Raw genomic sequence first — 7,104 nt, 5'->3', positions numbered from 1 at the left:
CTATAAAGAAAAAGATAAACAAGAAACAAAAAACTCTGTGTTCCTATGAAAACAGAATGTTCTCTATGATAGGTAGAGAATGACTGGACTCACATTACAGTTTTTATTTGTTCAGTGAATGAATGAACATAGGAACAAGTGAATGAATGACAAAATTAATAGAGAAGTGAATGTAAGGGAATAACATCAAAATGAAATGAAAACTTTAGAAATAGTTTACCTTCCAGTTAAATTAAACAATTATACATAGAAACAATGGATAGTTTACTATAGTGTTCATGAAAGTACTTTCTAACTCCTCTCATTAAAAATAATGAGAAAAAATAGCCTTTGCTGAAGAAGCTAAAAGGATCTTCTCGCTTTTAGTTAAATATTCTCTCTTCTCAGTTTATGGTCATCCTTTTTTATATGTCCCACAATATTCTGGTCAAGAATATTTGTTTCTTAGTATTTCAGAGCCCATGTTACCAAATAGCAGAAGAGTAGTTTCTACTTACGCACTTGTTCTGTGAGCACTATAAATGCAGTGTTTATCAATGGCACTTGTAAGGTGGGATTTTTTTATTTAGTAACTTCCAAAATGCCAACCAAGTCCTTAATTTCTTTCCCTACGAGTAGTTTTTCTTTCTGTTTGCATGCTGTCACAGTCCTGTGCTCGCTCTGCTCTTGATCTCTCTCAATCTCTCTCGCTGGGGTTTTATATTCAGGTGCCTTTGTCAGAAAAACAACTTTCTGCGCAGAAAACAGATTCCCCTTCTGGATGGAAATACAGCCCCATTTTCTGCAGTCCCATTAATATTCCCACCCCCGTACTTAGCTGTCAAGGAGCTTGCTTAGATAACAATTTCAGTATTGATATTTGAGTGTTCTTATTATATCATTCAGCCTTTCGGTAAAAATTTTACTTCTAATCTATTGTATCTTTAAGCTCTATTAAATTAACCTGGAATATTCTTCCTTCATGAACTCTTTGAAAGTGGAACTCCCATGGTCTCTAATAGTATCTTTCGTAAATGTGAATTACATTAATTTGAAATGACTTAATGGTGTTTGGGGAAATAGATCCAAAGGGGGTACCTGCACTCCAATGTTTATAGCAGCAATGTCCACAATAGCCAAACTATGGAAAGACCCCAGATGTCCATCAACAGATGAATAGATAAAGTAGATGTGGTATATATTACAATGAAATACTACACAGCCATCAAAAAAAAAAAAACGAAATCTTGTCATTTGCAATGACATGGATGGAACTAGAGGGTATTATGCTAAGCGAAATAAGTCAGTCAGAGAAAGACAATTATTATATGATCTCACTCATATGTGGAATTTAAGAAACAAAACAGAGGAGCATAGGGGAGGAAAGGAAAAAATAAAATAAGACGAAATCAGAGAGGAGACAAACCATAAGAGACTCTTAGTCATAGGAAATAAACTGAGGGTTGCTGGAGGGGATGGGGGTGAGGGAATGGGGTAACTGGGTGATGGACATTAAGGAGGGCACGTGATATAATGAGCACTGGGTATTATATAAAACTGATGAATCACTGACCTCTACTTCTGAAACCAAAAACACATTATAGGTTAATTAATTGAATTTAAATTTAGAAAAATAAAATAAAAAATAAAAATGAGGGAAAATAGTATAGTGTGGGGGGAAAAAAAAGCAATCAAAACATCCAGTATGTGGGGAAACACCAGATTTACGAAAAAGTAAAAGTATTAATAGATGCAGTCCAAAATATAATTGAACTTATTATTACATGGATTTGGAGACATACTAAGTGTTAAATCACGTCTTGAAAGGTAACTTCATAGAGTAAAATCCTCACGTGACACAGTTATTCTTTGGGTTTTGTTCTCCCGCATCAGCACTATGATGAGGTCTGACCTCAAGGATTGGCCTGGCTAGCCAAGAAAGAATGAGATCCAGGGAAAGATCTTGACAAGGACCTCTGCCGTGTTAGGGAAATAACGCTGTGAAATGGAAATGTGACAAGTCTCAGCTCCTGGGGATAGAAAATTAGTTTGCTCAAAATTCCAAAAGGCATGCTCGAGGAAGGTGGTTTCAATCAGTGCAAAGGAAGGAAGATGGGCTCATGAACCTGCCGGGTCTATTCCCTTCTTTATGCCTCCGAATGAAGCTGAAGCACATTAAGAAAACATATATGTGTTTCTCACCTTGAATGCAAAGACACACACTGCATCTCCCACCCAGCCCATGCAGGACTTTTCATTTTCAATTTACAAAGAATGAAATAAAATTAGAGCTTGTCACCTTTAGGGGAAAAGAAGACAGACTGGAATCAGGGAGTAACCTGAATTGCTCCATTTTCCACGGAGAGTAACAAGAAACAGGAATGCGCGGCGGCCTATTCCTAAGCATAGCCAGTGATGAGGTTTTTCACACATAATGTGAGTGACTTATTATTGCTCTCGGAGCTTGAAACTTTCTGTCACCTGACTCTGGAGTCTTCGAGGCTCAGAGACTATTCACAGCATCACCACTTATGGCCGTGAAGCCACAGTGAACACACCCCTACGCAGTGTTCAATCTCATCTGCTCAGATTCCACAAACGAATCATTTTGGACACTTTGGAAAGTCATTTGGGCAGAAGTTTATCTTACCTATGAAGAAAAGATTTCTAAGACATTAGTATCACAAACAGAATTGCAGCAAGAAGGGATAGATTCCACAGCACAGACAGAACCAAGATGGCCTTAAGTTTCCCCTCAGCTTGACAAAACTGTGGATAGGTTTCTTCCTGACTAGAGGCCCCTGGACCCCTTTTCCTAGAGCATTTATTTTAGGAAAACTGTAATTGTCAACTCTCTCTCTGCCCCCTCTGAGATATAAATCTTCTACAACCCAGGAGTGTCTTTCTCAAGGGCCTGGAAGTCATCCCTTTGAAATGTAATCTTCAAGAAAGATAGCACCTCAATCTCCTGGTCTGTGGAAGCAGGGGAGCCTACCTTCCATACGTAACAATTAACAAACGCAGATGGAGATGGCCTAAGCACACTGGCCAACCTCTCCCCTGACATCCTCCAGGACTTTCCGAGAGCATGCTCTTTTCCCTGTTGTAATAATGAAATAGTTCTCTATTTCAGTGGTCTTGAATAAAGTCTTCCTGGCCTGTTTAACTGGTCTGGTGCAACTTTTCTCTTACAAATAACTGTTGGGGATCCCACCATCCACTAACCCCTCTTGCTTACACTTACAACCCAACTTTATGGCCACAATATCCCTGCTAAATATCACGTGCTCCAGCCTCCCCTGCCCTGGTAGCCCCCCAGGCCTGGAGCTCATGCTAAGGATGGCTGAGGAGGAGGGAGTGACTGAGCCTGCCTTCCTGGCAGCCTTACAGGATAGCCATCACAGCCTCAACTGCTTATCCCCTACTTCCTTTGCCTGAGAGAGAAATACACTTCTCTCTATGCTTAACACCCTGTGATTTGGGGCAGGGGCTCAAACTGCATGATAGGATAAATTTTTCAAGCTTCCTCCAAAACCTCAAAAATATCTATTTCACATATATCTTAGGACTGGAAGGGATATTAAAGAAGATCTAAGGGCATCTGGGTGGCTCAGTCGGTTAAGCATCTGCCTTCAGCTCAGGTCATGATCCCAGGGTCCTGGGATTGAGTCCCGCATCAGGCTCCCTGCTCAGTGGGGAGTGTGCTTCTCCCTTTGCCCCTCTCCTAACTTGGGCTCAGTCTCTCTCTGTCAAATAAATAAATAAAATCTTAAAAAAAAAAAAATAAAGAAGATCGAATCCTCACCCTCTATGTTTTACGATGAAAAAACCGAGGAGACCCAAAGATTTCAGTCAGATTGTCCAAAATTCTTTATATTGGCCAACAGATATAATGTAAATCATTACTCCTCCCCAGTGCTCATCCTGGTGCCTGACATCTGGCAGACACTCCATATGCGTTTAGTGAGTAAAGGAACATGTAAACAAATGATTACAATTTGGTGACAACTGTTGTAATAGACAAACAGGTCCAGGAGTCCAGGGGCCCAGGCCACTAGCCATTCACCTTGCTCGTCATTGTGTATACCACCTTTCAAGTTGCACAACTCACGTTTGGAGATTTATTTACGTCTAATTCCTTAAATCAAACTTTCCACTAACAACACCTGGCCTTCGTATTAGTGATTTTTATATTGATCTCAGCAGGTATCTTGTTCAACACACAGAGTCTGGCTAAAATATTCACTGGGCCCATTTCTCTCTCTATAGGAACAGCGCTGTCTGAGTCCCAGGCATCCTTCCTCCTGGGGATCTATTACTCAAGGTCTGTGTAAATTTATGGCAGTGAAATGAAAATATTAAATCTCTCAATTGGATTAGTTCTGCTGTTGCATGTAAATCCACACCAAATGTGGCAAACCAACGTGTAAATTCTTTCCTATGCCAGATTTTCAGTCCTACAGTTAATTGTATTTTATTGCAAATATTTAAAGTCAAAAACACGGGTGCAAACTTGTTACTAAGGCACAAGTTATATCAAACTGGAAGGCTGGGTTTTTTTTCTGTTTCTTTTCAAAGGTGTTAATATATAGGAAACACACTATAGGGCAGCTTCCTCCAGTCTCTGTTACTTTGCTTTTGTAAAGTTGTTTCCTCATCTATAATCATGGCGTCTGACTTGACAGTATTTCAGACCCTGTCGGCTCTGATAGTCTCTGAGATTATGATTTAACTTAAACACTGCATAATATGGGGATTGCTTACTTCCTCTCCCTCACAGGCCATACAGAGAAGGAACTCCTGCTTTACTTCCAAGGAAAGGGGGTACAGAACAAATATTGGGATCCCCCTCTCCATCCCCTCACTCATTCACTCCTCCCAGTGAGAGAAGAAGTAATTTATCTGCTGGGTGACCGAAATCCATAGGACCTGGTTGGCCAAGGCTACAATCACAACATCAAAAATTACACGAGCCAAGTCTTTTGCTATATTGCTCTCTTGGCTTATCTGCCCTCATGCTGGGAACTTTCTGCCCCTCTGCCTCCTGCCTCAGTGGTACCTCTCCTCCACCAGGAAGTCCAACGTGCTCTAGCTTCTTTGCTCATGACTGGTAGGCAAGTTTCCACTCAGGTGTGAGATAAGAGGACAAGCCACCTTTCTCTAACTCAGCATTCCTTGTATAAAGCTGATCCCACACTTCAATCCGTATCAGACGACTAGCATCCACTGTCAGTTACTGAGAGCATCACATGTAATAACTGTTCCAGAATGAAAGACCAAGCTGGGTATCCTCTGCACATTCCAGGACAGAGTAAGGTTAATGAGCTACTCCTATCCTCAGGGGATCTGCAAGAAATAGAGTCAAACTGTTTGATTCCTTAAGACAGGAAATAGATAAAGGAGTTTGTCATAGTCAGAAAGGAGCTCTCTCCCCTCTCCCACTCGGCAGTGGGACAGCGGATCAGCAGCCGGCCATGCCTCGAAGCCAACAAGAACAACAGCTGTAGCTAAGAGGGGCAGATCGAACATGGAGTAAGAGGGCAGGAGAAGCGATACAGCCTGTCGTCATGGCTCAGAGGAGACTCAATGCTACCGAGGAGCCCCAGAGGAGACACCAGAGATGGGATCCCTGAATGTCAGGAGCTGGTGACTAGAGTTCCGGTAACTTTTCACAGCTCAGTGCGGAATGCGAGAAGATCATTCGTCATGACATAGGTTCTTAGACCAGCCCTGTTCAGCCGTAATACACTGCAAGCCACTTGGTGAATTTTTAGTAATCACACCAAAGAAGTAAAAATAAACAGGTGAAATTCATTTTAATCATATGTTTACTTAACCCCAAATACCTAAAATATTACTATTTCCACATTTAGTCAATAATCAATATAGAAAATTATTATGATATTTTCATTCTCTTTTTAATATTGCCTTTGAAACCCAGTGTGTATTTTATATTCACAACACAGCTCAATTCAGACTAGCCACATTTCAAGCGCTCAGTAGCCCCATTTGGCTAGTAGTATGACGTTAGACAATATAGTCTTAAATTATACCCAATAATCTGGGTACAAAGGGAAATGTGTGTGTGTGTATACACACACACATATATATATATATATCAATAAATATTTCCCAACAACAGCTGCAGATGTAAACTTTGCACTCTGAAGACATTACTATGGAACCAAACCAGATGATGTTATCTTGCAAGGGAAATATTGCAAGGGAAAAATGTTCTTAATCTACAGCCACTGTTGACCCTCATATTGTAGGTTTCAGCCTAGGGTCAAAAAAAAAAAAGAAAAAGAAAAAGAATCTTTTGTTTCAAAATATCACAAACCTGGCCATACAGAGCTACATTTAAAAATCCTTAGCTCTTGGGGCACCTGGGTGGCTCAGTCGTTAAGCGTCTACCTTCGGCTCAGGTCATAATCCCAGGGTCCTGGGATCAAGCCCCGCATTGGGCTCCCTGCTCCACGGGAAGCCTGCTTCTCCCTCTCCCACTCCCCCTGCTTGTATTCCCTCTCTCATTGTGTCTCTCTCTGTCAAATAAATGAATAAAATCTTTTTAAAATGAAGGGGAGTAAGTCGGAGGGGGAGACGAACCACGAGAGCCGAGGGACTCTGAAAAACAAACTGAGGTTTCTAGAGGGGAGGGGGGTGGGGGGATGGGTTAGCCTGGTGATGGGTATTAAAGAGGGCACATTCTGCGTGGAGCACTGGGTGTTATGCACAAACAATGAATCATGGAACACTACATCAAAAACTAATGATGTAATGTATGGTGATTAATATAACAATAAAAAATTTTTTTAAATCTTTTTAAAAAATAAAATAAATAAAAATCCTTAGGTCTTACACATTCAAGCTTGGCCTCTCCTAGTAAATCTCCCCCTTCCCTTACTGCAATTCTGGGTTCATGTGAATACGTCAGCCACAGAGTTGCTTCTGCAAATCATTGCAACTAAACTTGTCTCAGAGGGCATCCAACAAAGGCTGATCCTGTAAATTGCCAAGGAAAATTCAGCTTCTCTACCCATGAAATCACTTTCAGATTTATCCTAGTAAAAGATTAGCCAACAATGAAAAGATGTTGTCATCACAATTTGCAGCAGCAAATCAGTT

This window comes from Eumetopias jubatus, unplaced genomic scaffold (genome assembly GCF_037043125.1).
Source record: "Eumetopias jubatus isolate StellerSeaLion01/CBP00866 unplaced genomic scaffold, mEumJub1_p1.0 scaffold_8, whole genome shotgun sequence".
Taxonomy (NCBI): Eukaryota; Metazoa; Chordata; class Mammalia; order Carnivora; family Otariidae; genus Eumetopias; species Eumetopias jubatus.
Note: the sequence above shows the minus strand (reverse complement) of the source record.